Source organism: Pelophylax lessonae (genome assembly GCF_965119305.1).
Source record: "Pelophylax lessonae genome assembly, chromosome: 2".
In the NCBI taxonomy this organism is placed as follows: Eukaryota; Metazoa; Chordata; class Amphibia; order Anura; family Ranidae; genus Pelophylax; species Pelophylax lessonae.
Window position 1 is genome coordinate 405,427,925 of NC_138769.1, and position 25,688 is coordinate 405,453,612.

Genomic DNA, 25,688 nt, shown 5'->3' on the forward strand with positions numbered 1-25,688 from the left:
AAAATGAGTTTAACCACTTGACCTCCTGATGATTTATCATTTTTTTCCCACAATTAGAGATTACTTTTGGTGGTATTTGATCACCACTGGGTTTTTTATTTTTTGCACTAAAAACAAAAAAAGACTAACACTGTTGAATAAAAAAACAATATTTTTTACTTTCTACTATAAAACATACATTAAAAGATGCTAAAAATCACATTTCTGTATAAAATTAGGCCAATGTGTATTCTGCTACATCATTTTGGTAAACAAAATTCCAATAAGGGAATATTGGTTGATTTGCACATACGTTATAGCGTCTACAAACAATGGTATATATATACTGGAATTTTTAGATGTATTTATTTTTTTTATACTAGTAATGGCGCGATAAGCAACTTATAATTGGACTGTGACATTGCAGTGGACAATCTGACACTAATTGACACTTTGGGGGAGCCAGTGACACTAATACTGTGATTAGTGCTAAAAATATGCATTGCCACTGTACTAATGACTCTGGCTGGGAAAGGGTTAAACATCTAGGGCGATAAAAGGGTTAACTGTGTGCCTAACTAGTGTTTTTGTGTTTACTTTCAGGTGCTTTTACTAAAGAATGTGCTGGATTTTATTCCCTCTTTGCAGGGAAACAAAATCCAGCATATCCTCACTGACAGGACAGAGCTCTGTATATGTATATGTTTACATATGCAGAGCTCTGTCCAGTGTGTCCCCTCGCTGATCAGCGGGTGCCAGCAAGCATCCATTGGCCTGCACCCACTGATTGGCTTCTGCAATGACTAATTAAGCACAGAGCAGCCGCCCTGTAGAAGTAAAGCTACCATAGGGCAGTTGGCAACTGGTTAAAGTAAAACTTGAGCTTTAGTACCTGTAAATTTATGTTTATTATAAATACACTATACTCTTTCCTTAGTGTGCAATTAGAATAACTCAAAATTTAAACAAAACAAATGGGGTCTATGTATAAAACATTTTGTATTACCATTCATCCAGCAAATCTGCATGTACATTTGTCCTGTGTGAACTGGTCCAAAATTAATATTCCTTAGGCTATTTTCTCTTTTGAAAAATAGTGAATTGTAGCCACTAGATGGCACTAAGGAGAATAAGAAATATATACATCTTTGGAACATTTAATACAATGTAACAATTCCAGGGAATTCTAGAAGAAATTATCAAGTAAATGTAACCAAAAGTTACATTTATTTGATAATTTGTGCTAGCATTCTCTAGAATGGGGGCATAGTATCTCTTTTTGCAAACTGTAAATATATGTAGATATAAGTAAATGTACAGTGGGTACGGAAAGTATTCAGACCCCCTTAAATTTTTCACTCTTTGTTATTTTGCAGCCATTTGCTAAAATCATTTAGGTTCATTCTTCTTCCTCATGAATGTACACATAGCACCCCATACTGACAGAAAAACACAGAATTGTTGACATTGTTGCAGATTTATTAAAAAAGAAAAACTGAAATATCACATGGTCCTAAGTATTCAGACCCTTTGCTCAGTATTTAGTAGAAGCCCCCTTTTGATCTAATACAGCCAGGAGTCTTTTTGGGAAAGATGCAACAAGTCTTTAACACCTGGATTTGGGGATCCTCTGCCATTCCTCCTTGCAGATCCTCTCCAGTTCTGTCAGGTTGGATGGTAAACGTTGGTGGACAGCCATTTTTAGGTCTCTCCAGAGATGCTCAATTGGGTTTAAGTCAGGGCTCTGGCTGGGCCATTCAAGAACAGTCACGAAGTTGTTGTGAAGCCACTCCTTCGTTATTTTAGCTGTGTGCTTAGGGTCATTGTCTTGTTGGAAGGTAAACCTCCGGCCCAGTCTGAGGTCCAGAGCAATCTGGAGAAGGTTTTTGTCCAGGATATCCCTGTACTTGGCCGCATTCATGTTTCCCTCGATTGCAACCAGTCGTCCTGTCCCTGCAGCTGAAAAACACCCCCACAGCATGATGCTGCCACCACCATGCTTCACTGTTGGGACTGTATTGGACAGGTGATGAGCAGTGCCTGGTTTTCTCCACACATACCGCTTAGAATTAAGGCCAAAAAGTTCTATTTTGGTCTCATCAGACCAGAGAATCTTATTTCTCACCATCTTGGAGTCCTTCAGGTGTTATTTTAGCAAACTCCATGCGGGCTTTCATGTGTCTTACACTGAGGAGAGGCTTCCGTCGGGCCACTCTGCCATAAAGCCCCGACTGGTGGAGGGCTGCAGTGATGGTTGACTTTCTACAACTTTCTCCCATCTCCTGACTGCATCTCTGGAGCTCAGCCACAGTGATCTTTGGGTTCTTCTTTACCTCTCTCACCAAGGCTCTTCTCCCCCGATAGCTCAGTTTGGCCGGACGGCCAGCTCTAGGAAGGGTTCTGGTCATCCCAAACGTCTTCCATTTGAGGATTATGGAGGCCACTGTGCTCTTAGGAACCTTAAGTGCAGCAGAAATCTTTTTGTAACCTTGGCCAGATCTGTGCCTTGCCACAATTCTGTCTCTGAGCTCTTCAGGCAGTTCCTTTGACCTCATGATTCTCATTTGCTCTGACATGCATTGTGATCTGGAAGGTCTTATATAGACAGGTGTGTGGCTTTCCTAATCAAGTCCAATCAGTATAATCAAACACAGCTGGACTCAAATGAAGGTGTAGAACCATCTCAAGGATGATCAGAAGAAATGGAAAGCACCTGAGTTAAATATATGAGTGTCACAGCAAAGGGTCTGAATACTTAGGACCATGTGATATTTCACTTTTTCTTTTTTAATAAATCTGCAACAATGTCAACAATTCTGTGTTTTTCTGTCAGTATGGGGTGCTATGTGTACATTCATGAGGAAGAAGAATGAACCTAAATGATTTTAGCAAATGGCTGCAATATAACAAAGAGTGAAACATTTAAGGGGGTCTGAATACTTTCCGTATCCACTGTATGTACTGTATTTTCTTTACTTTGCTTTGCACCATCATGTGGCCATGAAGCAATATTTGACTACTGCCCATAATAAAAGAAGGACATTTTTTGTCCAATTCACACAGAGAAAATGTGCATGCAGATTCTGTATGAATGGCTATGCAATTTTATTAAATAGATCCCATAGTATAGTTGGAGTTGTCACCTGCGCAAAAAAAGTCTAGATTTACAAGTTTAGTATTTTTTAACCATAACCCCTAATGGACAAAATTTAATGAAAATGATGGTCAAGTGATGATGAGATCCCCACAAACCATTTTTAAAGCTCTGAATTTTGAAAACAATTCTGAAAACATTTTTTTCTGCTCTCCCATGTCACTGAGTTTCTTTAGGTTCACTGAACAACCATATGTCATTCTTCACACTCTTTTACTAGCTATAAAGATTTGACACAGTTTCTTGCAAAAACAAACAGTCTGTGGAAATAAAAATCTGGAAAATGCAGCTTCAGGGTAAACTACAGGTAATACTAATAGGAAGTTTGCTCTTGAAGAATATATAGCAGTATATTTTTACAGCGGGCTGTAGCAATAAAGCGATTTTCTCAGCATTGTAAAGCTTTACAATTTTGCCATTTGTGTTTTACTCTTTTGCTACACTAACTTAATATGCTGATCACTCAAACTTGTCACAACATCAATCATAATACCGCAGTCAGGCTGATTGATTTTATATTTATAGACTTAAATACAACCTTATACATAGAGAGAAAAGAGAGAAATAAAAACATAATGACATATTACAGGCAATATTCAAGATACTAAAACAAAACATACATTATGATGTTGTTCAATAAAAGTCTTAATGTGTGTAAACAAAAACATAACATATCAATAATAGTTTGCCTATTGTGACAACCAGACAGAAAAAAAACTGTAGCTGCTGATTTTGAAAGATCAGGTGCTTACCAGTGCCTGGGGTCCAGTGCTGTCCTCCCACTATCGGTTCTTGGTATTGCTGTGGTCTCCAGTGCTGCCATCCTAAATAAGTGAGCCAGCCGTGGCTTTCTGAGGTATCACAGCTGACTCCCAACTGCATATGCGTGAGCTCGTGCAGCGCTTTGTGAATGGTGCTACCTACCTAGGTGCAGCCTCCTGGGGCCTGTGACATGTCTCAGTTGGCTGTGGGAAAGGAGGGGGCAGGGCAAATAAGGTCATCCTCCCCTAGGCAAGGATTGTGGAAGTAGGCGAGGGTACCAATAAAAATCAGTATTAGATCCCAACACTGAATTAGCCATACTACACCTAACAATTCAGGGATTCCCACCTAAACTGCAAGTAGTGGTTATACATCTTCTGCTAGCAGCAAAATGCAAAATCACAAGACTAAGAAACACATCAAACTCCCCATCTCATACTGATACCACCCTTACTCTAAACCATCAGTGTGACATTGAGTAACTACTGGTAATCTCCGACCTCAAGGTCATAGCATTTAGAGCCAAATGGGTTTGGTGGCTATCTAATCCAAAATGTACAGTCAAAATATAATACGTTTGGGGGGAGGTGGCGACTGCTGACCTGACTGGCCACAAGAGTCTTTTTTAGCTCCTCAGCACACCCAGAGGAAACAGCCTATATCCACCTCCCAGCACAGACCAGGTGAACCACTAGGATCCTGATCACCCCCACACGCACACGCAGGATGTCTTGCTGATGCCGAGAGGACCCACAGCTGAAGAAATTGTCAGGCTTCCACAAAATGGCAGTGGGAGACAATCTCTCCTCTAGCGACAGCAACCTTTCTTTATTCCCAGACAGCCGCAGACATGGCAAATCCAACAGAAAATGGAGATGAATCGCCACCCACATCTCCCAGCTCCAGGAGCCCAGTTAAAACATGCCCATGACGTGATCCCCATATGGAAAACCCTGTGGAACCCTACATGGAGGTACATGACACCTCCACATCTGCACACATTCAGCCCACAAACCCAAAAGCATCCTTCCCCACTGTGGGACAGCCCATGGACACAGTCATGAGGGACATGCTGCTATTCCTCCGCTCATCTCTTCAAAGTGGACATGTTTTCATGTTTAAAAAAATGCAATGCAGTGATTCAAGATCTAGGAGAGAGAGTGAGCTGCCTAGAAGACTCAATGAGCACATGCATGGCATCTTACAATGACATGGTGGATGCGCATGCAGCTCATTTTGAGGACATTGTGTGACTCAAATATAAAGTAGTGGACCTGGAGAACCACTCCAGACGTAACAACCTAAAACTGAGAGGCATCCCAGAGTCTGTGCAACCTTACTAGCTTCTGCACTATGTCAGAGACCTGGTTCATGCCGTAGGGCCATCTCTATCATCATAAGATCTCACAATGGAATGTATTCACAGAATTCTCAAGCCTCAATTCCTCCATCCAGAGGTGCCCAGAGATATTGTTCACTTTGTTACTACCTTGCTCTGTCATTTGTACCCAATTGAGTGATTGAGTTTACTTTGTAAATTGTATGACAGATACTGTTCCCATTCTGTTCTTTGTGCTAAAACTCAATAAAAAACAATGAAATTAAAAATCAGTATTCACTCCCCCCAAAAAAAAAGGAGTATAACAGACAATCAGTAAGAGGAGGGTAAAGAGAGGAAATGAGGGAGACTAGTTTTGAAAAAAAAAAACATAAATGTATTCATGTTTCCTAAGCCTTAAGTTCATATGCTATAGTTTCAGTTGGTATTTTGCTTTAATTCTTTTTTTTAAATCCAAACAAAGGGCATAGGCTTAATTCAGTAAGCATTAATACAAGAACAAGGATTTTTATTTCAGCCATGTATCTATGAATTTTAAATCTCAGTCTACAAGACTCTTGTCCGGCCCGCATCTGGAGTATGCCATCCAGTTCTGGGCACCAGTCCTCAGAAAGGATGTGCTGGTACTGGAGAGAGTCCAGAGAAGGGCAACAAAGCTAATAAAGGGACTGGAGGATCTCTGCTATGAGGATAGACTTCAAGCGCTGAACTTATTCTCAGTTTGACTGCCCTGCTTTATTAACCACTTGCCACAAAATCATATACCTGTACGTCATTTTGATCAAGTGGTTGTACCATCACCTCGGGGCCATTTTTTTAGAGCAAACAGTCAACTCCCTTGTAATAACAACCTATGTAATAACAACTGATGCAGCAAAGCAGCTGCTCGGCTGTTATTACAAGCAGCGGGAGGGGACACCCCCCCCCTCGCCTGCTTCTGCCGCTCCGCCAGGGTCTCCCATCCCACCAGGAGACCCGAGCAAGCAGCCGGCAGTAAGTTAAAATCTTTTTTTTGCTAGAAAATTACTTATAACCCCCAACTCTGCACTCAGTACGTAATGCACTCCTGGTATTTATTGCCCCTTAAAGACTCTCCCACTGTTAGTGAAATTTGACTGCACCTACTATTTGATGCAGTTTGGAGGGTGTGTGTGTGGGGCGGGGGTTCTCAGGGGTTGTGGTTGAGTTCCTCCACCTATTTTCTTAGAAAAAAGCCCTGCTCCCCTCTACAGTATATGTCTGCTCCATAAAAATGGTGTACTCAAAGAAAAAATATTAAACTAATAAACCTCTCAAGAATCCACTAGCGGCGCTAACGGTATATCTTACACATACACCTGTAATAATAGCACATAATAACATGTGGGCATAATCAACATGGAGCAAGAGAAAGTCCTCAATTTAAACTTGAAGATAAATTACTAAGAGTCCTTCATGCACACAATTTAAATCTGGGATGCAGTCCAAATGTTAGCCAGGTAAGTGGGATCATCCAACCACGTGCATACAACATGCAGAAAGCCTCCACCTCACCGCTGTGCATGCCTTATGGTAATGCACTCACCAGAGGCAGCTTATAGTTAAGCCTGTAGTTTCTATCAAAGATGGTCTTTTCCTCAAAGCACAGACACATTGGAACCAATAGACTCCTCACCAGGATGGATGGACCGCATTCAACATGATCAAGTGTGCATGTAAACAAATAGCGAGATACACATAGCGTAATTCTGCTATGTGTAAAAGTTTATTGAAGTCAAACCCCACACACAAGCCCTTCAGATATTGCACTCACATGTAAACAGTAAAACATCAGCATATAGTATGGTTACCCAGTGCTCAATACCGTCTTCCCGTCTCTTACGGTGAACAGCCCGATACCTGGTCGGCTTCCTTCCGGGTATGACGTCAGACACTACTGGTAACCTTGGTGACCGCGTGCTCATGCTCTAACGCGTTTCGTCATCACGGACTTCTCCCGTCTTCACCGTAAGAGACGGGAAGACGGTATCGAGCACTGGGTAACCATACTATATGCTGATGTTTTACTGTTTACATGTGAGACATATGAGAAACTAGAAGTTACATTTTATATAGCTCCTATGTTTGTTTAAAATAGTAACATATGATTGTAGACTTTATAATTTTGTACAAACCAGTATTAAATAATGTTATTGTATTGACTGCAGAGCATTTTATTGATTCAGCTCTATTTTACTGTAATTGTAGCTGTAATTATATAGTTTTGTAATTAAATTTCAATGCTTCTCTCTTGGATTAGTGAAAAATAACCGGTTAAGAACAATATTTTTTAATTTATTTAAAACTGATCCAGTTATTATATAGATTTTAATTTTGATGCTAGTGGCTAATGCATATGTACTCTAAAGAATACATGTTTTGAAACCTTTAAATGCTGAGATTCATGAAGCTTCATAGTTTTGTAGGTCCCACTGTGATATTTCACGCAGTGCATAATCTTAGAAACTGTTTTGCTTCTGCTGTGACAACTCAATTGGGACTATGGCAAGAAATTTAATAATTCAGAACTGAGAAAGTCAGAGCAATTTAGATCATTCTTAAGAGGTAAAATATGAAATATAAAAACACAAGTGAAATGCACTACAATGATGCAATGTAAAATATCAAGGTTTTTTGACAAAATAAAATATTGACAAAAAAGCAGCTATCTACCTATGTGAGAAAAAAAAAACATGATAATAACTGCAAAAAGGTTTCATAATATTAACCAATATCAACAGGTTATAAATGTGTTGCAATTTCAATTACTTATCACCATAAATAAAGTGGATGGTCAAACTGTAATTGATAGCATCTCTCACGCTTTCAATACATAGGGCCAAATTCATTGTACCTCCAATGCTGATTCTGTTCTATTTTACCTCCATTTTGACTATTTTTAGGTGCAAATGAAATTCACTATAACACCGTCAGAAACGTTAAGAGCAGTGTCAAATTCATTAAGATTAACTAATGTCAGGACTGGACGTAAAAACAATACAGCTAAAAGGTGGACTAATTTTTTCAAAATCACAAAATATGGCAGGAAAAAAATAAAAAATGTGTGGGAAAAATGTGTTATATGATTTTGAGCTAAACTGCTTTTAAACTGTGTGAAAATGTTAAGTAGAAAAAAAGATATTAATAAAAGTGTAAAATGCAAAAATAGCTTCAGAGTCAATTTCTGGCATGCTCCAAACCAAAAATTAGGCTGAAAATAAAGTTTTTGAAAACGTTAGTGGGAGTTTTATTGAATTTGCGGCAAATACCGCCGCAAATTCACGGTAAAACGGCGCTATTCCGGCGCTAATAAATTTTTTTTTTTGCACATATCTATGTATGTCTATATATATATATATATATATATATATATATATATATATATATATGAATCACAAAAAATATATATATATATATCTTAAAGAAGCATTGGGGAAGGGGGGAAAAATTAAAAGGGGGGTATACTAGGCAATAGATATAAATTGTAGCATATGGTCAACTAAATGAAGTGTGGACATTCCACAACATAATCATAATATAGTAACATAATAACAAAGAACTAGTTGCCTAACATCCCAGAAGGCTGGGAAACATGGGATAAATGAAGGGGGGAGCAGGTGGGACTTTAAATGAAGTGCATACAAGGGGTTGGGATGCAAAGGACTCATATAGGTATAAAGGTGGGTCCACAATAAAATAACGATATAAGCAATTTAATGTGTGTCATCAATCATACACATATACAATGTTGGCATAGGTACATACATGTGATGGTATACAATAATACAGTTAAAACAACATGATTAGAAAATCACATATGGCTGGCAAGGCCTAAAATGGTTGAGGCATTGGCTGTAAAACGGGCATATGCGAAACCCTGAAATAGATACATAAGTAACCGTATAAGTATACAAAAGGGATTGCATCATAATGAGCTCAACGCGTTTCGTGGAGTAGATTCCACTTCTTCAGGAGCGGATGCATCCCATGTCACTGCAAAGAGTAAAAAAATTCCCCTTTTAATATAAAATTATTATAGATAACAGGGATGGATATGTAATCCCAGTCCAAGCCAATTCCACCCAATGTACTCACAGCCATGAAAATCATGTAAGTATAGAATGTTGTGGGCAGCGGTCCAACGGGGAATAACGTCTAACCGGGAGCTGAGGAAGACCAATAAGCGGCCCGGCGGGAAACCATGAGAGGGCGTTCCGGAAGAAGCAGGTGTGTCCCAATAAGAGGAATAATTGTGATGAATATCAATAGAGGTCTCCTGAGGGGATGCCATATGCAAATAATCTATGCAAAAATAATATAATTGTGGGTTATAGTGGTGAGATAGCAGGATTAATATACCATATAGAAAACCGCATACCCAGACAAAGGATCTCCGTTATATAAGATGTAAGTAGGTGGTGATAATAGGGACAACACGTGTGCAAGAATTGAAAAATATTGACCAGTGTAATACAGGTGAAGGACAAAAGCACCAGTAGTTGGGGAGGGATAGAACCAGGAACCCCATAGTATTGTATAGACCTAGAGTGGTAGAAAACACCAAGTGAAAGAAGGATGCCAGGAAGAAAGTGAAAGAGAGGCTGGAGGAATGTCCTGAGATGGTGCCCACCTGTGGCCACGAATGGCTCCCAACATCACGGAGCACTACTAAGAGGGGGAAGAGGACACCGCACCACCTGTGGCTGAAGCCGAACAGGACTGCGGCGCCGAGGAATCCCCTAGTTATAGTGCGCTGGCAGAAAACACACCTGCCGTCGTAATGGCGCATTGACGTCACACGTACGGCAGGGGATCCGTGACGTCGATGCACAATGGGTATGACCCGCCCATATCCCCGCGTCAAAGGCGAGGGGAAAAGGGGAGGGCCCCCGGAGTGCATCGCAGCTCCCGGTAACTGACGGAGCCCGGCGGGTCCGTAGGTCCATGGAAACGGGGTATGTGAACCCCATATGTAAACCGTTTGCCAGAGTAACAGATAGATATTGATATTATTGTCAACCATTCAAATTGGATGTGGAGCCACCTATAATAAATGCAATGGTCACACTAATTTGGTAGTCATATCACCAGCCCTGTATGCACTTCCATCCCTAGATCAATAATACAGATAGAAAAACGTTTTGGGACTTTATATGAGGCATAGCCAACTGCGGGCTAAATGCCTCCATCCCTGGATCGTAAAGAAGAATTGGGGAAGGGGGGAAAAATTAAAAGGGGGGTATACTAGGCAATAGATATAAATTGTAACATATGGTCAACTAAATGAAGTGTGGACATTCCACAACATAATCATAATATAGTAACATAATAACAAAGAACTAGTTGCCTAACATCCCAGAAGGCTGGGAAACATGGGATAAATGAAGGGGGAAGCAGGTGGGACTTTAAATGAAGTGCATACAAGGGGTTGGGATGCAAAGGACTCATATAGGTATAAAGGTGGGTCCACAATAAAATAACGATATAAGCAATTTAATGTGTGTCATCAATCATACACATATACAATGTTGGCATAGGTACATACATGTGATGGTATACAATAATACAGTTAAAACAACATGATTAGAAAATCACATATGGCTGGCAAGGCCTAAAATGGTTGAGGCATTGGCTGTAAAACGGGCATATGCGAAACCCTGAAATAGATACATAAGTAACCGTATAAGTATACAAAAGGGATTGCATCATAATGAGCTCAACGCGTTTCGTGGAGTAGATTCTACTTCTTCAGGAGCGGATGCATCCCATGTCACTGCAAAGAGTAAAAAAATTCCCCTTTTAATATAAAATTATTATAGATAACAGGGATGGATATGTAATCCCAGTCCAAGCCAATTCCACCCAATGTACTCACAGCCATGAAAATCATGTAAGTATAGAATGTTGTGGGCAGCGGTCCAACGGGGAATAACGTCTAACTGGGAGCTGAGGAAGACCAATAAGCGGCCCGGTGGGAAACCATGAGAGGGCGTTCCGGAAGAAGCAGGTGTGTCCCAATAAGAGGAATAATTGTGATGAATATCAATAGAGGTCTCCTGAGGGGATGCCATATGCAAATAATCTATGCAAAAATAATATAATTGTGGGTTATAGTGGTGAGATAGCAGGATTAATATACCATATAGAAAACCGCATACCCAGACAAAGGATCTCCGTTATATAAGATGTAAGTAGGTGGTGATAATAGGGACAACACGTGTGCAAGAATTGAAAAATATTGACCAGTGTAATACAGGTGAAGGACAAAAGCACCAGTAGTTGGGGAGGGATAGAACCAGGAACCCCATAGTATTGTATAGACCTAGAGTGGTAGAAAACACCAAGTGAAAGAAGGATGCCAGGAAGAAAGTGAAAGAGAGGCTGGAGGAATGTCCTGAGATGGTGCCCACCTGTGGCCACGAATGGCTCCCAACGTCACGGAGCACTACTAAGAGGGGGAAGAGGACACCGCACCACCTGTGGCTGAAGCCGAACAGGACTGCGGCGCCAAGGAATCCCCTAGTTATAGTGCGCTGGCAGAAAACACACCTGCCGTCGTAATGGCGCATTGACGTCACACGTACGGCAGGGGATCCGTGACGTCGATGCACAATGGGTATGACCCGCCCATATCCCCGCGTCAAAGGCGAGGGGAAAAGGGGAGGGCCCCCGGAGTGCATCGCAGCTCCCGGTAACTGACGGAGCCCGGCGGGTCCGTAGGTCCACGGAAACGGGGTATGTGAACCCCATATGTAAACCGTTTGCCAGAGTAACAGATAGATATTGATATTATTGTCAACCATTCAAATTGGATGTGGAGCCACCTATAATAAATGCAATGGTCACACTAATTTGGTAGTCATATCACCAGCCCTGTATGCACTTCCATCCCTAGATCAATAATACAGATAGAAAAACGTTTTGGGACTTTATATGAGGCATAGCCAACTGCGGGCTAAATGCCTCCATCCCTGGATCGTAAAGAAGCATTGGGGAAGGGGGGAAAAATTAAAAGGGGGGTATACTAGGCAATAGATATAAATTGTAACATATGGTCAACTAAATGAAGTGTGGACATTCCACAACATAATCATAATATAGTAACATAATAACAAAGAACTAGTTGCCTAACATCCCAGAAGGCTGGGAAACATGGGATAAATGAAGGGGGGAGCAGGTGGGACTTTAAATGAAGTGCATACAAGGGGTTGGGATGCAAAGGACTCATATAGGTATAAAGGTGGGTCCACAATAAAATAACGATATAAGCAATTTAATGTGTGTCATCAATCATACACATATACAATGTTGGCATAGGTACATACATGTGATGGTATACAATAATACAGTTAAAACAACATGATTAGAAAATCACATATGGCTGGCAAGGCCTAAAATGGTTGAGGCATTGGCTGTAAAACGGGCATATGCGAAACCCTGAAATAGATACATAAGTAACCGTATAAGTATACAAAAGGGATTGCATCATAATGAGCTCAACGCGTTTCGTGGAGTAGATTCCACTTCTTCAGGAGCGGATGCATCCCATGTCACTGCAAAGAGTAAAAAAATTCCCCTTTTAATATAAAATTATTATAGATAACAGGGATGGATATGTAATCCCAGTCCAAGCCAATTCCACCCAATGTACTCACAGCCATGAAAATCATGTAAGTATAGAATGTTGTGGGCAGCGGTCCAACGGGGAATAACGTCTAACCGGGAGCTGAGGAAGACCAATAAGCGGCCCGGCGGGAAACCATGAGAGGGCGTTCCGGAAGAAGCAGGTGTGTCCCAATAAGAGGAATAATTGTGATGAATATCAATAGAGGTCTCCTGAGGGGATGCCATATGCAAATAATCTATGCAAAAATAATATAATTGTGGGTTATAGTGGTGAGATAGCAGGATTAATATACCATATAGAAAACCGCATACCCAGACAAAGGATCTCCGTTATATAAGATGTAAGTAGGTGGTGATAATAGGGACAACACGTGTGCAAGAATTGAAAAATATTGACCAGTGTAATACAGGTGAAGGACAAAAGCACCAGTAGTTGGGGAGGGATAGAACCAGGAACCCCATAGTATTGTATAGACCTAGAGTGGTAGAAAACACCAAGTGAAAGAAGGATGCCAGGAAGAAAGTGAAAGAGAGGCTGGAGGAATGTCCTGAGATGGTGCCCACCTGTGGCAACGAATGGCTCCCAACGTCACGGAGCACTACTAAGAGGGGGAAGAGGACACCGCACCACCTGTGGCTGAAGCCGAACAGGACTGCGGCGCCGAGGAATCCCCTAGTTATAGTGCGCTGGCAGAAAACACACCTGCCGTCGTAATGGCGCATTGACGTCACACGTACGGCAGGGGATCCGTGACGTCGATGCACAATGGGTATGACCCGCCCATATCCCCGCGTCAAAGGCGAGGGGAAAAGGGGAGGGCCCCCGGAGTGCATCGCAGCTCCCGGTAACTGACGGAGCCCGGCGGGTCCGTAGGTCCACGGAAACGGGGTATGTGAACCCCATATGTAAACCGTTTGCCAGAGTAACAGATAGATATTGATATTATTGTCAACCATTCAAATTGGATGTGGAGCCACCTATAATAAATGCAATGGTCACACTAATTTGGTAGTCATATCACCAGCCCTGTATGCACTTCCATCCCTAGATCAATAATACAGATAGAAAAACGTTTTGGGACTTTATATGAGGCATAGCCAACTGCGGGCTAAATGCCTCCATCCCTGGATCGTAAAGAAGCATTGGGGAAGGGGGGAAAAATTAAAAGGGGGGTATACTAGGCAATAGATATAAATTGTAACATATGGTCAACTAAATGAAGTGTGGACATTCCATAACATAATCATAATATAGTAACATAATAACAAAGAACTAGTTGCCTAACATCCCAGAAGGCTGGGAAACATGGGATAAATGAAGGGGGGAGCAGGTGGGACTTTAAATGAAGTGCATACAAGGGGTTGGGATGCAAAGGACTCATATAGGTATAAAGGTGGGTCCACAATAAAATAACGATATAAGCAATTTCACCACCTACTTACATCTTATATAACGGAGATCCTTTGTCTGGGTATGCGGTTTTCTATATGGTATATTAATCCTGCTATCTCACCACTATAACCCACAATTATATTATTTTTGCATAGATTATTTGCATATGGCATCCCCTCAGGAGACCTCTATTGATATTCATCACAATTATTCCTCTTATTGGGACACACCTGCTTCTTCCGGAACGCCCTCTCATGGTTTCCCGCCGGGCCGCTTATTGGTCTTCCTCAGCTCCCGGTTAGACGTTATTCCCCGTTGGACCGCTGCCCACAACATTCTATACTTACATGATTTTCATGGCTGTGAGTACATTGGGTGGAATTGGCTTGGACTGGGATTACATATCCATCCCTGTTATCTATAATAATTTTATATTAAAAGGGGAATTTTTTTACTCTTTGCAGTGACATGGGATGCATCCGCTCCTGAAGAAGTGGAATCTACTCCACGAAACGCGTTGAGCTCATTATGATGCAATCCCTTTTGTATACTTATACGGTTACTTATGTATCTATTTCAGGGTTTCGCATATGCCCGTTTTACAGCCAATGCCTCAACCATTTTAGGCCTTGCCAGCCATATGTGATTTTCTAATCATGTTGTTTTAACTGTATTATTGTATACCATCACATGTATGTACCTATGCCAACATTGTATATGTGTATGATTGATGACACACATTAAATTGCTTATATCGTTATTTTATTGTGGACCCACCTTTATACCTATATGAGTCCTTTGCATCCCAACCCCTTGTATGCACTTCATTTAAAGTCCCACCTGCTCCCCCCTTCATTTATCCCATGTTTCCCAGCCTTCTGGGATGTTAGGCAACTAGTTCTTTGTTATTATGTTACTATATTATGATTATGTTGTGGAATGTCCACACTTCATTTAGTTGACCATATGTTACAATTTATATCTATTGCCTAGTATACCCCCCTTTTAATTTTTCCCCCCTTCCCCAATGCTTCTTTACGATCCAGGGATGGAGGCATTTAGCCCGCAGTTGGCTATGCCTCATATAAAGTCCCAAAACGTTTTTCTATCTGTATTATTGATCTAGGGATGGAAGTGCATACAGGGCTGGTGATATGACTACCAAATTAGTGTGACCATTGCATTTATTATAGGTGGCTCCACATCCAATTTGAATGGTTGACAATAATATCAATATCTATCTGTTACTCTGGCAAACGGTTTACATATGGGGTTCACATACCCCGTTTCCGTGGACCTACGGACCCGCCGGGCTCCGTCAGTTACCGGGAGCTGCGATGCACTCCGGGGGCCCTCCCCTTTTCCCCTCGCCTTTGACGCGGGGATATGGGCGGGTCATACCCATTGTGCATCGACGTCACGGATCCCCTGCCGTACGTGTGACGTCAATGCGCCATTACGACGGCAGGTGTGTTTTCTGCCAGCGCACTATAACTAGGGGATTCCTCGGCGCCGCAGTCCTGTTCGGCTTCAGCCACAGGTGGTGCGGTGTCCTCTTCCCCCTCTTAGTAGTGCTCCGTGACGTTGGGAGCCATTCGTGGCCACAGGTGGGCACCATCTCAGGACATTCCTCCAGCCTCTCTTTCACTTTCTTCCTGGCATCCTTCTTTCACTTGGTGTTTTCTACCACTCTAGGTCTATACAATACTATGGGGTTCCTGGTTCTATCCCTCCCCAACTACTGGTGCTTTTGTCCTTCACCTGTATTACACTGGTCAATATTTTTCAATTCTTGCACACGTGTTGTCCCTATTATCACCACCTACTTACATCTTATATAACGGAGATCCTTTGTCTGGGTATGCGGTTTTCTATATGGTATATTAATCCTGCTATCTCACCACTATAACCCACAATTATATTATTTTTGCATAGATTATTTGCATATGGCATCCCCTCAGGAGACCTCTATTGATATTCATCACAATTATTCCTCTTATTGGGACACACCTGCTTCTTCCGGAACGCCCTCTCATGGTTTCCCGCCGGGCCGCTTATTGGTCTTCCTCAGCTCCCGGTTAGACGTTATTCCCCGTTGGACCGCTGCCCACAACATTCTATACTTACATGATTTTCATGGCTGTGAGTACATTGGGTGGAATTGGCTTGGACTGGGATTACATATCCATCCCTGTTATCTATAATAATTTTATATTAAAAGGGGAATTTTTTTACTCTTTGCAGTGACATGGGATGCATCCGCTCCTGAAGAAGTGGAATCTACTCCACGAAACGCGTTGAGCTCATTATGATGCAATCCCTTTTGTATACTTATACGGTTACTTATGTATCTATTTCAGGGTTTCGCATATGCCCGTTTTACAGCCAATGCCTCAACCATTTTAGGCCTTGCCAGCCATATGTGATTTTCTAATCATGTTGTTTTAACTGTATTATTGTATACCATCACATGTATGTACCTATGCCAACATTGTATATGTGTATGATTGATGACACACATTAAATTGCTTATATCGTTATTTTATTGTGGACCCACCTTTATACCTATATGAGTCCTTTGCATCCTAACCCCTTGTTTGCACTTCATTTAAAGTCCCACCTGCTCCCCCCTTCATTTATCCCATGTTTCCCAGCCTTCTGGGATGTTAGGCAACTAGTTCTTTGTTATTATGTTACTATATTATGATTATGTTGTGGAATGTCCACACTTCATTTAGTTGACCATATGTTACAATTTATATCTATTGCCTAGTATACCCCCCTTTTAATTTTTCCCCCCTTCCCCAATGCTTCTTTGCGATCCAGGGATGGAGGCATTTAGCCCGCAGTTGGCTATGCCTCATATAAAGTCCCAAAACGTTTTTCTATCTGTATATATATATATATCTATATACATAAATATATATATATATATATATATGTATGTGTGTATATATATATATATATATATATATATATATATACATATATATATATATATATATATACATATATATATATATATAAACACACACACACACACATATATATATATATATATATAGATCCCCAAAAAATAATTATATGTATATATATATATATATGCTTTATTTATTGATTTGCCTATGTGTATATATATATATATATATATATATATATATATATATATATATATATATATATATATATATATATATATATATATATATATGAAAAGAAGGGTTTTTGATCACTGGTCCTAGAACCCACTGATTGAAGGAAAAAGGTATGGGACTATACTGGATCTGTTGTCTGGAGTATATAGGTAAGCAAACAACAAGATATAAAATCCGACAAAGTTTATTTGTTTCATAAAAGCATCAAAAGATGTAACATAAATAATAATATGTAATTGCATACAGACATAGCGATTGTTGTAATCAATAGGGTGATTGCTTTGTTCTATGCATTTCGCAGGGAATATCCTTGCTTCATCAGGAACTTTAGCAATTTTGGTTCACCCCCTATGAGGCCATGATTTCATACATGCCTTTAAGATGTTCATAGAGAAAAGACAATCAAAAAGAAATAAGACATAGTAATCATTAGTAACTCAATATATATATTTTTCATATAGACACAGTCTTATTGAAAAACATAAAAATATATGTCCAATGCTTACCAAACTTTACAAACATTTTGATTAGTTTAGCATTTAATTTGATCCCAGGTCACGTCTCCCGCCAGCATCCCACATGGCTCCAAGCCAAAGAGTCCCGATAGGGCCTGTTGGTCCAGGAATTGGCTTAAATGTGCAGGCTGGACTAGTCTTGCATGGATACCACCATAACAGGCAATAGACAGTAATCAATGATATATTCAGTATGACATTCCCTGTTAAGGACTGTAACCTATAGGGTACAGTCCTTAACAGGGAATGTGATACTGAATATATCATAGATTACTGTGTCTGGGTAACTAGGGATACAAGAATAATATATAAAAATCTTTGCAGACTTGTAGTTCCACCTATTGCCTGTTATGGTGGTATCCATGCAAGACTAGTCCAGCCTGCACGTTTAAGCCAATTCCTGGCGGGACCAACAGGCCCTATCGGGACTCTTTGGCTTGGAGCCATGTGGGATGCTGGCGGGAGACGTGACCTGGGATCAAATTAAATGCTAAACTAATCAAAATGTTTGTAAAGTTTGGTAAGCATTGGACATATATTTTTATGTTTTTCAATAAGACTGTGTCTATATGAAAAATATATATATTGAGTTACTAATGATTACTATGTCTTATTTCTTTTTTCTTTTTGATTGTCTTTTCTCTATGAACATCTTAAAAGGCATGTATGAAATCATGGCCTCATAGGGGGTGAACCAAAATTGCTAAAGTTCTTGATGAAGCAAGGATATTCCCCGCGAAATGCATAGAACAAAGCAATCACCCTATTGATTACAACAATCGCTATGTCTGAATGCCGTTACATATTATTATTTATGTTACATGTTTTGATGCTTTTATGAAACAAATAAACTTTGTCGGATTTTATATCTTGTTGTTTGCTTACCTATATACTCCAGACAACAGATCCAGTATAGTCCCATATCTTTTTCCTTGAATCAGTGGGTTCTAGGACCAGTGATCAAAAACCCTTCTTTTCAATAATGACTCAGGGATGAGGATCTGCTGCTAGGGTACGGGTTTAACTTACTTCTATATATATATATATATATATATATATATATATATATATATGAAGAGGAACACTAATACGGCTCCTCCCCGAAAATTAAACATTGTATATGTGTGAAATTAATATATTTTTGGGTTGGTTATACAGTATATATATATATATATATATATATGCAAAAAACAATATATTATTGTTACTTCCTATATCTAACCAACCCAAAAATATATTACTTTCACACATATAAAATGTTTAATTTTTGGGGAGAAGCCGTATTGTGTATATAACAACATACAGTTGTAGGTAGTTCAGGGATTCAAACACCCAAATACACTGTTGCAAGGCAGCGGTGCTAACCACTTAACTACCTAAAGCTAATGACATTTTTTAAAAAGCATGTGTGATTTGTACTTTAAAAAAAAATATATATAGATATATATATATATATATCTATATATATATATTCTATTTAGACCCAATTCAAGCTCAAATCATTTTTATTTATTAAAATTTTTTGATGGACTAATTGAATCAAACTATATTAATTGTTAGAGCCCATTCACATTAGCGGGACTTGTCAGGCGACTTGTCAGCCTGACAAGTCGCGGTATGTCACGGTCCATTGAGTAGTACAGGACCAGTTCTAATAGGAGCGACACAAGTCACTCCGACTTAGAAAAAGGGTCCTGTACTACTTTGGGGCGACCTCGGAGCAACTTGCATAGACTTCCATTATGTGAAGTCTCTGCAAGTCGCGGTGCACAGCGGTGCACGCGACTTCACAGGTCGCCCCTCCGAAGTCGTGTCGCCTCAATGTGAATGGGCTCTTAAGGTGCCAGTGCATGTATGCTTGGTGTAAAGATAACAAGAAACAAAAAAAAAACCTCAGAGACCACAATTCCCAAATAATTAACCTAGTTTAGTGAAACTGTATAAAATCAGCAAATTTTTAAAAATAATCCTGCATGCTGGAAATTATATATATAGGTGTTTAAAACATTTATTTCTGTGAAAAATGAGTATTTTAAATATAAATTGATAGGCTAAGAAACTATCAGTGGCATATATTATGAAATAAATGTAACAAAGTGATTATGTTTGTGTAAATTGTGTTTTGCAAAAATGGTGCAAATATGTATTGAGCTTGAGCTTGATTAAATAAACTGACCAAAATATCCAAGTGGTTAGCACATCTGCCTTGCAACAATGTATTTGGGTGTTCAAATCCCTGAACTACCTACAACTGTCTGTTGTTATATATGACAAGCAACACCCCAAAAATAAAACATTGTATATGTGTGAAATTAATATATTTGTTGAGTGGGGAGCCATATTAGTGTTGCTTCCTATATAGAGCCACATTACACTCTGAAAAATAGCAGTGTTTGAGCTTGCAAATCTGAGAATTTGCAAATTGATTGAACATATGCAGTGGAACCCCAGAACTCAGAATTCAACAACCCAAAAAAAAAAAAAATAGATATATAGATATATATATATATATAAAAAAAATACTACATCAAGTCAACACACATAAGAAATGCTTTCAATAATCTCAGCATGAGCACAAAGTGGCTTTTTCATTTAGACTAATGGGCCATACAAACTATAAGATTTTCTGAAGATTTTTTCCTTTAGATTTACCAAAACCAGATAATATGAGGTCAAACCTAAACACTTTCAATTTGTATGCAATCTGGCAGGCCCTTGCACTACATAGAAAAGGTAAATCTGAAGGAAAAAGTCTTCAGAAAATCTTATAGTGTGTATGGCCATACATGATCCAATTTTCTTACAATTTTCTGTCCAATTTTCTTGAAATTTACCTTCAAGTATGTAGTACAAAAGCCTGACTAATTGGATACAAGTGAAAGTGTTGTTTAGCTTTGACATCACATTATGTGGTTTGTGGTTAATCTATCAGAAAATTGTACAACAAAAATTGAACATGTATGGCCATACACACTATAAGATTTTCTGAAGACTTTTTCCTTCAGATTTACCTTTTCTATGTAGTGCAAGGGCCTGCCAGATTGCATACAAATTGAAAGTGTTTAGGTTTGACCTCATATTATCTGGCTTTGGTAAATCTAAAGGAAAAAGTCTTCAGAAAATCTTATAGTGTGTATGGCCCATTAAGCTGGCCATACATGTTCAACTTTTGTTGTACAATTTTCTGGTAGATCTACCACAAACCACATAATGTGAGGTCAAATCTAAAAAACACATTCACTTGTATCTAATTAGGCAGGCCTTTTTTACTACATATTTGAAGGTAAATTTCAAGAAAATTGGACAGAAAATTGTAAGAAAATTGGAACATGTATGGCCAGCCTTAGTCTAAATGAAAAAGCCACTTTGTGCTCATGCTGAGATTATTGAAAGCATTTCTTATGTGTGTTGACTTGTAAGAAACTTGGATCATGGATGGCCAGCCAAACACTCATTCATTAATGAACTGGTGATTTTGGTTTAGGAACCAACAGACCCAATTAATTACTTTGCTGGGCGTTTCCTATACTGGGTGGGTGTAGTTTAACCCTCCTCTTATGTTAGAATTCCGTTACTATCCATGATGTTTAGGGTCAGTTTTGACCCGTGTTTTTAATCAGCCATAAAATACCCTCTGAATAATTATTTATCATCAAATTTGTTTCTTACCTCTTGGTTACCTTGTTAGGCTTCTTTATCCTTGAAAAGATTGGTTTTAATATTTTTGTTGTGACCCCTAGACCTTTCTTTTGATAGCATACCTCTCATTTTCAAATTTAAAAAATGGTAAAATAAAGTCAGCAATTCTGAAATGAATTTGTCCTATGTTTCTTCACTTTATTTAGAGAAGCAGACAAGCAGGAAAAGAGTTAGGCCCCTCCCTAACTACAGCTCACAGGGTTGAGAGGGGATTGGCTGTCACTGTTACTAAGCAGAGAGAGTGTTTATGATTTCAGTTTTGGCACTTATTAGTGTCCTAAAATCCTATATTATAACTGGGTCAGAATTGACCCTAACACCATGAACGTCTTAATTTTCACCACAGTATTTTATAATTTAGTGAAAAGGATTATTTTTCTATTACATTGTTTAAATAGAGGTTCCTGACAAAGTAAAAAAATCTTGATGCAATAAACAAATTTATGTGATACTTATAGACATTCAAAACCTGAAAACGGGTAAAGTTCTGACCCTAACACAAGAGGAGGGTTAACCAAGGTTATATAAAGGGATGTATAAGAGCAGATCATTTGGCCTGTGGAAGGGCCACAGGTCTTTATGTCCGAATTTGCTTTTGGGGGTGGGGGGGGGGTTTGCTGGCATGCCTAAAGACCCATATTGCAGTAAGTGTATTTTGTTGGATGAATACTTTTCATGCTCTAACTGTTTGATATAGTTTTTGCAAAGTGTGTCTTTATGTACTCTATACATGTTTTTTTTTTTTTTTTTTAATTTTCATGCCTCTGTTTAGCTGTATGTTCTACTGATTTGATGGTATTTAAATGAAAAGGCAGGCTCATGCAAACAATAAACATAAAAGTATGTCGGGTATGTTTTATGCTTAATACTAAGGTGTCTACAACTTATTTTGCTTGACTTTTGGATATTGTAAGCTCTATCTATCCATCATATGTTGTATCTTTGCACTGTAATTTGAATAAAAATTACTTGATTTAGGGGTTTGGGGGGGGGGCATTTCACAAAGAAAAATGATAAAAAGTATCTCTTCTGATAAAAGCAAGAAAAATTGAATTAAGGACATAAAAGTGATAGTTTAGGGCTCATGCTTACTGGGCACTTTAAACTGTGCTATTAGGGGTGTTTATCTTTTTTTTATTGCCTCTAAATGCCCCTCTTTGTTAGTCTATGTCTATGACTTTTAGTTTTTTGGGTTTTTTTTTGGATGCAGGGGAAAGCAGCACATCCACAAGTACTAGAACATATGGATGTGAGCAGCATAAATGGGGAGATAGAATTACCCAAGAAAATGAGGATTACTTTCTTTCCTTGGTATAGGAGAAGCAGCAGGAGAGGTGATCAATGGATAATGCATTTTTTAATCTGGACAACCCTCGTTCTGCATTCTTCCACAACCTCTACCACATTCTCGGAAATAGGTGGCAACCTTGAGAAGCAGTGTATGGATAGCATTTTGGCAGTTGTCATGCAATAATGGGAAGCCAAAAAGAATGGCATGTACCCCCCCCCCTTCCAGCTATCTATGCACTGCTTCTTAAGATCACCTTGTATACCTTGGGACATTACCTGGCCCATTTTCTGTACTCCTGTCCCCACATACCACAGGACACTGACTCCCTTCTACCATCACCCCCAATCCCCAAGGGAATATTATTATTCTATTTACTAAAACCTTTGCATCGTTTGTATTTTTTTTTTTTTAATGGCCTCATGTTTTCTGTCCCTTTTCCAAAAATCTGTGCATAGAGAAACACAAATCTGCCAAACGAGTCGACTAGAGACCCCCAGAGCACAACATGGATGGATTTGGCTATGAGGATTGTGACCTGTCTAGAACGAGAGGTATATGTGGAGTGATAAGCCCACCCAATCCTTAAATGCTAGTTGTAGGTGGCCCTCTATGTGAGTTTCCACTAGTACTAGGATATCTGCTCTTTGTATTTTGAGAAAGGTGAAGACGGCCGATCGCTTCACCTTATCCCTCAAGCCATAAAATTCCATGTTATAAATTTTAGGGTGGCCATGTATCATGTGAACAAAGATCGAGATTAAGTGCTCCCGAGGTCTCAGTCGCCCAATCGAACAATGAAGTATAGGTTTCTGAACACATAACATATGAAGTCACGCTGTCCCAGAGAACACTTTGAAAAGTATTATATAATATATCTGCTCTGTGCGCCTTTTCATGTCTTGCAGCAAATACCTATAGATTCCCTCCCTGCCCTGCACCTGCACCATCCCCAACTTGTGCCGGCATAGATTCTCCGAACCCAACATTGTGCAAACATTAACTTGTGAACTAAAAATAGGATTTGCGATTGGATAAAGAGCCAGTAAGAGCATGCAGCATATAGCCATTGTAGGACCATTGTCACATGCATAGGCTTCATACGTGTCCAAGATGCAGTGCCCCATCTTGAACTAATGGGGGGAGCAAAATGTCACTGAACAGCTAAGCACATCATAGAACTTTGCCCAGGCACCGGGGTGGGCTGCCGGTGATCTAGGGTATTCCACCAGCAAAGGTTAATGTTAACCCGTAAATAGGAGATAAGTCATAGAGAGCAAGTTGTGTCTTTACTTCATAATGTTAAGACCGGCCATTGAGAGTTTGTCCTCCGGTGAGAATAACTGTAGAAAGGATAAAGTATTCCTCAGGCAGTCAATGGGTAAGCAGAGACCGTGATTTAGAAATGGAGAGTATCTGAAAGGGACCATGTGGGGTAAGAAGGGGAGGAAAAAAAAAAGGGGGGGAGGAAGAAAAGGGGGGGATTTATTCAGATATTTAGGGGAGAAACAGGTGAGGGGTGAGCAAGTGTTCGATGTTGCTTATCTTTGCGCTTCCCGATGTTCAAGCCATTTGACAACTGTCTCGGGGGTCCTCAAAGAAATGCACCTAGTCCTCTCTTAGGTGAGCTGGAAACAACATAGCATATTTTATATGTTTCACTCGGAGCTGTTGTTTAGCCTCATTAAAATTGCTGCGTCTCCTCTGGATCTCGGCTGAAAAATCTGGGATGACCGCGATGTTGACATTTCCAAATGGTATGTTGCCTTTCTCTCATGTCAGGCAGAGAACTGCATCTCTATCCCTGTAATTTAGGAGCTTGGCCATAAACGTGCGTGGGGGAGCCCCCTGGGGCGATGATCTGCCCTAGAGCCGAAAAGGTACCACAAAGGTATGTGAGAAGGCCTCCCTCCCGTATGTCCTGATGAGCAGTTGTTCAAGGAAGTTGGGGGGGGGGTCAGTCCCCTCTGCTCCCTCAGGAAGCCCCACAAATTGGAGATTACAATGGTAAAGTCTATTCTCCATGTCGTCTTGTTTCTGGAGAATCTGATTCACCTGGAATTGCAGGCGGTTGGTTGTATTTTGCAGCAGGGGGAGGGAATCCACCACCCCACTGATCCGATTCTTGGTCTCAGTCACCCTTTCACAAAGCTTTTGTAGGTCCTGTTTCACTAAGGAAATGTCAGTTTTTACCTCCTCATTCTCTGTTGTGAGAGTCGTCTCACAAGCCAAGATAGCCTCGAGGACTTTTGGCATGTCTGCCCCAGCTGAGCCTGCCTCCCGAATATGTCAGCACCATCTTGCGTACCAGGGTCCTTTTCTTGACTGCAGAATTTATCCAGTTTGGCTGAGGAATCAGTAGTCTTCTTGGGCAGTGACATGTCTCGACGCTGTCAGGGTCTCTCTGATGCAGAAATGAGCCAAGGTAGGGGGTCTTAGGATTAGTTATTACGGAGATTGTGCTGACAGAGCTCCCCTCACTCGCATCCTACTTCATGCCCGTTCCAGGCCACGCCCCCATTTTCTGTCCCTTTTAGGAAAGTTATTTAAAAAAAAACAAAAAAAACCCTGCAAATGTAATTTAAAAAAAATGGCAAAATGCATCTTGTTGCTGTGTCTTTCTTTTTTTTTGTGTACATTTTCTTTTGTGGTTAGTATATGCAGACACCCCCTAGTGGGATGTGTGCTTTTACCTCCCACAGAAGAAAATACAATGTCACACATTTTTCTTGTGTGTGGGGTATGTGCAGACACTACCCA